The following is a 9,978-nucleotide window of genomic DNA, read 5'->3' on the forward strand; positions in this document are numbered from 1 at the left end:
CATACAGCTATCACAAACACATTCACAGGACAAACAAACTGTAATTGAATCAAACATTGCAAAATATGGGAGTTCCTGGTCGATTTCGGGATAGTGATGTTCTACATATGAGATTTTCATAGCAAGATGATGTTAATGCTCTATCATATGCAATCTAATCATATTATCTATCCACAGTAACCCAACAATCCAGATTTGCTAATGCTGAATTAAACAGTTCTCCAAATTTTGATTTTCTAAGTGTTCAAATCTCAGATTTTGAAAAATTCAAATCTATGTGGTCTAGGTTTTAAATCGTTCAATTGAACTACCCAGAAGTCTAGTCTGGAGCTCAAGGACAATCTCCAATCATCCTAAGGTGAATTCCTACTCATTCTAAGAAAACCCTAATTTTGAGTTCATAATAAAAAGTGAGAAATTTGGATCCATACCTTGATGAAACTGTGATGTGATGATAGATTTGGAATCTCCTTTGAAAAAGAGTGCGACAGGTTCAAAAATTTGAAAAAGATTTGTCAAGTTTGAAATCTGGTCTTTTCTCAAAATCTCCAAGCTTGTTAGAGAAGATGATGAAAAATAGTCTTTTGATCTTTGAAATCCTCTTTTTCATTTAAAAAGGTGTTTTTCCTAAGAAAAATTATTATAAAAGCTTTTAAGGACTTACCTTTACATGTTTAACACAGAAAAGATGTTTCGGGAACATCCCGGTTTGATTCTGGAATAAATCGGGATTTTGAAGTTTTGGTTTGCGGGAAATCGAGAAAACGCGACATGAAAGCAAAAATGAGCCCGGCCGCGGGCCAAGTTTGCGCGGCCGCGTCAAACAATGTTTTTGCTGCGGGTGGGAGACACGGGCCACGACAGAATGTGGCTTGGCTGCGGCTGAGGTGATCGCGGCCACAGTAAATGGCTTCGGCTTTCCTTTGCTTCTTTCTCGTTTCCGGTTTCTTCCTCTTATCTTTTTGTATTTTCTGGTTTTTTGAATGTCTTTGGTTTTTCTGGATTTTATGAAAGCCTGAAATGCATAAAAAGAAAAAGTTCAAATATAAAATAAATAATAAGAAAAGAAAAACATACCAAATGGGTTGCCTCCCATCAAGCGCTTTTGTTTAAAGTCTTTTAGCTAAAATCTTGGTGGGATCAGGATTGAGAAGAAGAAGAAGGATCTCTTTGAATAAGAGTCCTTGGATTTCTCTTGAGCTTGAACTTTGGGTCTCCTTCATCTTGAATCACAATATCCATCCCCTTCTTAAAGATTTTTGTATCCTTGAAGATATGTTTTTTTCTTCTCTACAATTCTTTCAAGGTTTGCTTTCTTCTCCTTGCTGATGTCTGGTGGTATCACTTTCTTGATTTTTCCAAATTGTTTGCAAGCAAGTGCTTTTAGTTCCTTCTTGTTTTTCGAGACCTTCTCCTTGGGCTTGTCCTTGCGGTTCGGAGATTGATCCGGTGTGGCCCTATAAAAATTTTTCCTGTCCACAATTAAGAAAACTAAACAGCGATTTGCATGGTCAAAGCACCTACAGTTGCTAAGATTGGGCGACCAAATATCAAAGGTCTTTCTTTGTCTTGGTCCATCTCTAAGACTTGAAAATCGGCTGGGATGATTTTTCTTCCAATGACCAATGGCAGATCCTGAATCATTCCTTCTGTTCTCTTTTCAGATGAATCACCAAAGACTATCCTTACCGGAGATGGGATAAATATTCCTATACCAAGTTTCTCAACAACAGATTTTGACATTGGAATTCCTGAAATTGTGGTGGAACAATGTTTTCATCATCCCTTTGTTCTTTGGGATCGGCCTGGTCTTGACTCCTTCTGTTATCAGCGCCTTGAGCAGTGTTTCTAGGGATTTGGTTTTACTCTCCATCGAGTTGTTGCTGGCCATCTGCTTCATGAGCAGCCTCTCGGTCATCTTCGTGAATGGAATCACGGTCATCATCTCCAATGTGCTCATCTTGATCACGTTTTAAAGGAGTTTCCCGATGGGCGTTTAGATCGGCCATCTTGAGCGTTCTTTGTCTGAGTCTCCAAAGTTCTCTTTCGTATTTGTCTATCTCGTCTAGGGGTGGTACAATGTTGGCAGGATTTCTCCTAGTAGTCATGCACCTGAGAGCAAAGAAAGCAAAGATAAAAAAAAGAAGTTAGAAAAACTCCACCAGAACTCGAAAATCTTGTGGTCTAGAATTGAAATTAGATTAAGAAATCAAATCAACAGTGACAAATTCCCGGCAACGGCACCAAAAACTTGAAGTGGGTGCAGTGGGCAACTATAAGTTTTACCCTAAACAAGCGGCAAGTGCACATCAAACGCAGTAGTACATAGGGATCAAATCAACAGGGATTTATTTGTTGAAGGCTTCTAACTGATGTTAAAACAACTGTAGACCTAATCAGATAAAAATGGGGTTTTGGTTTGTCACTAAATATAAATAAACAGGGAATTAAAAAAGCTTGAAGCAAAATCGATTTAAAACAATATGAAAGACGGCGCTGGGATTAGGGTTCATCTCTAGGGTTCATGGTCTATGACACATGAATTTTCTAGGTAAATATTTTCTGTGATTCTGAAATTAGGATAAACACTTGTAAGATTAGCCAACTCTCGTCACCCTAATCATCTAATCACTAATTCTTTGCAATTAACTATCGTTCTCATGCCAGAATAAGAACATGCATTTCAGATTAGAATCCATCTCGGCTTACGTATCCTCCGTATGTAGCTTTTTTCTCCTACGATGGTGACGTTCATAAGATTCAGTTCAGGTAACCCAGATACAACACTCTTGTGGCTCGGATTCAACTTTGGATCGGACTCTGGGTGATCAATCCAGAGAACCGATATGAGATTTGGATGAATGGAAGAATCATTTAAAATCAAAATCCTTTAACCTAAAAACCTAGATATCAGTCAAACATGGGATCCCTTTTGATGGTCCCTTCACCCAACTAGGTGATTACTCAGACATGGCTGAGCTTGACATCATCATTGGTTTAAGAAAGAAAAAACAATAAAGTAAACAAACAAAGTTGCAGAAAAACTTATCTTATTGAAGACAGATTTTGGCGATGAATAGCTCTACAAATGCATAAAAGTAAAACCTAAAACTACAATGAAGTTCTCTCTCAAATAGATGAAAGAGGCTCCCTTTCAAAAGACCTAAAAATGAGTATTTATAGTGTTTCCTCAAGTCTGGGCGTCTAAAGCTTGCAAAATGAGTGCACGAAGTGTCTTGGGCCTTAGTTGGGCTTCTGAGGCTCGGACAGAGGTCCACCTTGGGTGGAGGAGGCTGAGCCGCGGTGGGAAGGAGTTTGGCCGCGGGTGAAAATCTTGTCCCTTCTCGTGAATGTGTTGATTGTCCTTCAGTACATTGATGATATCTGAAGATCTAACCGTTGGATTGCATTAATTCCAAGTGTGCTGGAAATCCGGTTGTCTCCTCTATAATGTCTCCAAATTAGGGAATGATCAGACGGTGAGAGGTCTTCTTTGGTTGCCAAAGTGTTGACGGCCTGAATTTATCCAAAAGTGTACTTTTGCTCCAAAATGCACTCCAAAAGTCTAAGTTTTCTGAAAAGTCTTTTACAATTCCAAAACATGGAAAACACTTGTAAAACCTTTAAAACTGACTGAATACACCTGCATAAGATATTTAAAGTGATCCATAAAAATTGTCAAAATCAGGTGTTTCAGTGATCTAAAACAAGTTGTATCTCGTAGATTCGTCATAGTTAGCGCTCTTAGATCACTCAGACACAAGGTACAAGCAACAAGACATACCATTATTTTATAGGTGGTATCGACCACCACATTATAGCTGTCGCTCGACACAGAGCCTCTTCGTATCTGATTCACATAAAACACAAAATACCAAGAAGAAAAATCAAAAGCAATTAAAGAACTTATGTACAGACTTACTAGTGGGTTGTCTCCCACCAAGCAATGGGTGCATCAGCCAGAGGCACCGTGTGCCCTGCTGGAATTTCGGCCTTAGCCCAATAATGTTTCACCCTTTCTCCATTCACAGTGAATTCCTTGCCTTCAGAACTTATCAGGACAACAACACTGTATGTTCTGACCTCTTTGATGGTAAAAAGACTTTGACCAACGAGAACGTAATTTTCCACGAACAATTACAATTGAGAATTGTACAGAAGTACCTGGTTATTTGGTTTAAAGTTTCTAGAGACGATCTTCTTATCATGATACAATTTAGTTCTCTCTTTTTACAGCTTCGAGTTCTCATAGGTGTGATACCTGATCTCATTTTATTCATTCAGCTGAACCAGTCTCCGCTCAGCAGTAGATTCGATATCGAAGTTCATCATCTTTATATCCCAAGCTGCTTTGTGCTCCATCTCCACTGGAAGGTGACATGCTTTCCCATAAAGCAGATGAAAAGGTATAGTCCCAAATGGTGTCTTGAAAGCATCATGACGCTTTGTAGACAAATCCTTCAAAGTCTTGCCCTGTCTTCTCCAGAATTTCCTCGATTTGCCTATTTGAGACCTCAACCTGTCCACTCATCTGAGGATGATAAGGAGTACCTACACGATGATTCACACCATGCTTCTTCAGCAGCTTCTCAAAGACCTTGTTAATAAAGTGAGATCCACCATCATTTATAACAATTTGAGGCTCTCCAAATCAATGGAAGGTAATGGTCTTAAACATCTTAAGAACCACTGAATCGTCATCGGTTTGATTAGAAATCGCTTCCACCCACTTAGACACATAGTCTACAGCAACCAGGATGTACTTATTCCCATATGATAAGGGAAAATACCCATAAAATCGATGTCCCAACAATCAAAGACTTCAACCACAAAGATGAAGTTTTGTGGCATCTCATGTCGCTTACTGATTTTTCCTATCCTCTGACAGGCATCACACTGCAAGATGAAAGTACTAGGAGTCTTAAACATAGAAGACCACCAAAAGCTTGCTTGAAGAACTGATAACACCGTATTTTGACAACTTTTAAGATAATTTAAAGATCTTATTCAGGTGTTTTAATTTATTTTTCAATGGGTTTTAAGTGATTTCCATATTTTAGAGTTTCAAAAAACTTTTCAGGATATTTGGACAAAAGGAATGTATTTTGGAGCAAAAGTAGAATTTTTGATTAATTGAAGCCGTTGGAAGTTTGTCATTAAATGAAGAATTTCCCACCGTCTGATCGTCCCCAAATTGGGACACAAGATAGAGGAGTCAACCATCTTTTCAATGCACTTAGAATCAAATAAATCCAACGTTTATCTATCATTAGATCAATTCATGAACCCCTGCGAATACCCTTAACCCAGCGTTTAGTTTTTATTGTTTTACAACTTTCTATTTTGTTATATAGTTAGGATTTAGTGACACCAAAACTAAAACCCCCATTTGTCAGTTCAATTAGTCCTAGGTCTTTAATTGATTCGCACGGAAAACTCATAATCCCTGTGGATCGACATCCTAAGTACTACATCGCACGACTGTGCACTTTGATTACACCAGACTTTGACCATTTTTATGGATCATTTTAATATCTTATGCAGGTATTTTAACTCTGCTTTCAATGGTTTCTAAGTGATTTCTATTTTTTAGAGTTTGAAAAGACTTTTCAGGAAAGTTGGACTAAAGATGTGTAATTTGGAACAAATGAGCAATTTTGGATAAATGCAGACAATCAGAAGTATGACACTCGATAAAGTGCTTCTCACCATCTGATCATCTCCAAAATTTGAGATAAGATAGTGGAGACAACTAGCTTTCGAATGCAATTGGTTTGAAGACAGTCCAACGGTTAGATCTTCATATTTGTCCGATGCACTAAAGACCGAAAATGCAGTCTCGAAGGAGAGCATAAGCCGCGACCACGGCTAGACAAGGTTTCCCCGCGGTCAGGACCACCACGACCGTGGCCAGACATCATTGACGTCCCAATATGACCCAATTCAAGCCCAAGTTCAGCCCACTACTTATTCTTCAAACCCTAGACGTTTCCAATGAATTAAAAGGCTATATATACTCGTTTTAGGTCATTCTAATGACCAAACCATGGAGAGAGTGCAGTGAAGAAAGTCGCACACCTTCGGAGTTGCCATCTTTGGGAGAAGAAGGAGTCGCCGAAGGAGCCATCATCGATCTTCATCTTCATCCGCGTTCTTCGTTCTGTACCTTTCTCTTATTTAATTTCCAGCAAACTACAATACTTTTTGATGTTCTTATATACTATGATTGACTAATTCCCTTGTGGGGGTTTAAGGGATTTTTCAAAGAGAATTCATGGATCGATTTTTGGTTTGCTAGTTTAGGGTTTATCTTTAGAGTTCTTTATCTAAATTTGTGTTTCGTTTACTATGATTGACTAATTCCCTTGTGGGGGGTTTAAGGGATTTTTCAAAGAGAATTCATGGATCGATTTCTGGTTTGCTAGTTTAGGGTTTATTTTTAGAGTTCTTTATCTAAATTTGTGTTTCGTTTATGTTGCTTGGATCAACCATCTAGCTACTGCGACTAGGTTGATTAAACTCACCGAAAGTGTTGTCGAATCAACTAACCCTATTTAGATGAACAAATTCTCTTAGACGGCATGAGTCGATATAAAACTTTTTGTGAAGTTATCAAAGTAATTTGTCTAGACACTTAGAGAACTGAATGGGAGTTTAGTAAATCTGAGTAAATGGATTTGTGATTAATACTACGTGAGTAAGTTAGTCTTTGTTTGATTTCAGGAACATATCTATAGAAAACTCTATGTTTAATTCTCTTGCTAGCTATTCTATGATTTCCGGCGAATTTTCTAACGGCCAACACCTTCTCGTATTGATTTGATCTTATTATTTATTTGTTTTTAAGTTTATTAACTGCTATTTTCGTCACTATTCACAACCCCACAGAAACACCCATATTTTCATCTTAACTCAGTTCTCATCTCAAGTAAACTCGTTCTGCAGTTAGTTGGTATTCAGTGGATCGACCCCTAAGTACTACAACATACATCTGTGCGTTTGCAGAAAACTAGGGTTAAAACCTGAGCACTTCAAGTTTTTTTGCACCGTTGCCGGGGACGGTTAACGTTGCCTACGAGTTTCAGCTCAGAATCGAGTCTAAGGTACGTTCTCTTGTTCATTTTCTTTTAAATTTATTCTGTTATTTCATAAATATATATATATATATATATCTGTATAAATAAATAAATAAATAAATAATAATTTGTTTTTAAAAAAATTATATATACATATAAATAATACTGAGATGGGCGAGAACAATAGACACTTGCAAGGTTTAGATAGGCTTAGAGACTAACTTACTCACGTGAGATTTTCTCGCTTCGTGCTTAGATTTTATCGATTTGGCAACTCCCACAGGCTCGACTAAAGGGTCTTCTATAGAAATGTGTTGGGACTTTTCCTCGTTATCTCCAGGGTCTAAAATCAACTTATCTTCCTTGTAGATGGTTATACAGTAAGAGCTTTCATCACTACTGACTGCAGGATAGAAGATTCTCTTTTTGACTTTAGAAAAACAAACTCTTCGGGTGGGATAATCAAGAACTACCCCCGCTGTTGCAAGGAATGATCTTCCAAATATTAATTTCCAGGGAGAGTTATTTTCCATCTCAAGATTGTGAACGTCAACAGGAACAAGACACCCTTCTACTTGCACCATCAAATCCGTTACGAAACCATATGGAATCGTGCTTGAATTATCTCCAAACTTAAGAGAACCGTGAGGAGGTTTGATATCACAAACCCCTAGTTCGTTTGAAATTGGTTTAGACATCACATTCACATTTGCTCCTGTGTCACATAGGGAGTCAAAAAATTCCACACCTTCAATTATGCAGGAGAAGACAAACTTCATTGAATCATTTATCTTATGAAGCTTCCTTTGGTGTAGAACTTTGCCTATTGCATCATACTCTTCAGGAAATTCTAGAGATTCAACTTCAGTGTCCTGATTGTGAGGAATAGGCGTGACCTCTTTTTCACCATCAGTGTCTATGACATTGCAACGCCCCATTGGATTGTCTACAGTTTTTTCCGGAAGATGACCATCTTGTCTCTTCACACTTTCTCCAATTTGTCCGATTTGTTTCTCGAGCATCTTGACATGAGTTGAGAGGTTAGTGAAATTCTCAAATGACTCCTCATTGTTCTTGTTGAGGTAATCACACATGATTTTTAACTTGTACCGAAAATCATTCATGTTGTCTAACTTAAGCTTAAGGTTGCGGGTGTCTTGGACGATTTTTTCATGCACCTCAGCAATTCGTCTCTCGATAACTTTGGTGCCTTTTGAACCATCTATGGTGTGTGATAGCTGTACGTCCATGCTATCAACATGACTGGAAAGAGCTTCAAATTTACCATTAAGATCAGTGTATAAGCTGTCCACTTTCATATCCACATTGTCTGCTAATTTTTGTAGCTTCATAAGAAGGGGTTGCACCATAAGCTCGAGCTTGTTGTCTTGAGAGGTTGGGGATGATTTTGGACCAGACTGGAGATTCATATGGGTGTGCTCTTGTGCTACAAGTTGATGATTAATCTCAGCTCTATTAGCTGCTTCACAGACACTAAAAGAACGCTGCTGATTTTTGAGAAACAATTTCACCATGGCTTTAAGTTCTTTGATTTCCTTATGACCATGGGAAGTGGAACGTGATGTTCTTCTTTGATCCAGACAATTATTTCTGCTGCTCACAGCAAGATTATTAATCAAGACGTAAGCTTCTTCGACAGTCCTTGTCATGAAGTTTCCATTGCTTGCTACATTTAGAGGTGTCTTAGATGTCCATTCGAGACCTTCATAAAAGGTGTTCAAGACGCATGTCTCTGTAAAACCGTGGTGAGGACATTCCCTAATGTAGCCTTTATAACGATCCCAAGCTCCTTAAAAAAGTTCGCCTCTTTTTTGTTGGAACCTATAAATTTTGTCTCTAAAGAATTTTGATCTAGAGGTGGTGTAGAAATGGTTAAGTAAAGCAGCCTTGCATTCGTTCCATGATCCGAGTGACCCAGGAGTCAAGGACTTAAACCATGCATGTGCCTCATCACAAAGTGAAAATGGAAACATCTTGCACTTTCAGTAATCTGTAGGAACTCCGATCAATTGCTTGGTGCAGCAGATTTCTTCAAAATCTTGGAGATGCTCCATGGGGTTCTATGATGCTGCTCCATGGGGTTCTATGATGCATCACCATAGAACTGGTTCTGCTGGATCAATTTTATGAGCTTCGGGCTAATCTTATAGTCTACGTTGATGGGTTCTAGACTAATTAATAGGACAACGATTCTCATAGAAAGCATACGGAGGGCTGTAATCACTCAGAGTTAAGCGAGGAGCGTCTTGGAACCGAACGTGTTCATCAATTTTTTGCTGGACGTGGTGGTTATCTCTAAGGCTATCTAAACCTTGCAAGTTTCTATTGTTCTCGTCCATCTCAGTATTATTTATATGTATATATATATATATAATTTTTTGTTTTTAATTATTCTTATTTTATTTATATATTTATATATATATATATATATATGTATATATTTTTATTTTTATTTATTTATATATATATATATATTATGAAATACTAGAAAGAAATTTAAAAGAAAATAAACAAGAAAACGTACCTTAAACTTGATTCTGACTTGAAACTCGTAGGCAACGTTAAAGGTCCCCGGCAACGGCGCTAAAAACTTGATGTGCTCAGGTTTTAACCCTAGTTTTCTGCAAGTGCACAGATGTACGTTATAGTACTTAGGACTCGATCCACTGAAGACCAAGTAACTGCAGTACGAGTTTACTTAAGATGAGAACTGAGCTAAGATGAAATATGGGTGTTTGTTTGGGGGGGTTGTGAACAGTGACGAAAATAGCAATTAATAATCTTAAAAACAAGTAAAAAATAAGATCAAATCGATAGGAAAAGCTGTCGGGCGTTAGGGAATTTGCCAGGAATGGTAGACTAGCTTACAAGAGAATTAAAC

The 9,978-nt window shown here is 37.9% G+C and overlaps 1 non-coding gene across 1 annotated transcript; it reads left to right on the top strand.

Moving 5' to 3' along the window:
* Window positions 1-8,834: 8,834 nt before the first annotated feature.
* Window positions 8,835-8,942, top strand: LOC112082324. The gene has a single exon (XR_002896984.1). It is a non-coding gene; the product is annotated as a small nucleolar RNA R71 (small nucleolar RNA).
* The last annotated feature ends 1,036 nt before the right edge of the window (window positions 8,943-9,978 follow it).

This window comes from Eutrema salsugineum, unplaced genomic scaffold, assembly GCF_000478725.1.
Source record: "Eutrema salsugineum unplaced genomic scaffold, Eutsalg1_0 scaffold_8, whole genome shotgun sequence".
Lineage (NCBI taxonomy): Eukaryota > Viridiplantae > Streptophyta > Magnoliopsida > Brassicales > Brassicaceae > Eutrema > Eutrema salsugineum.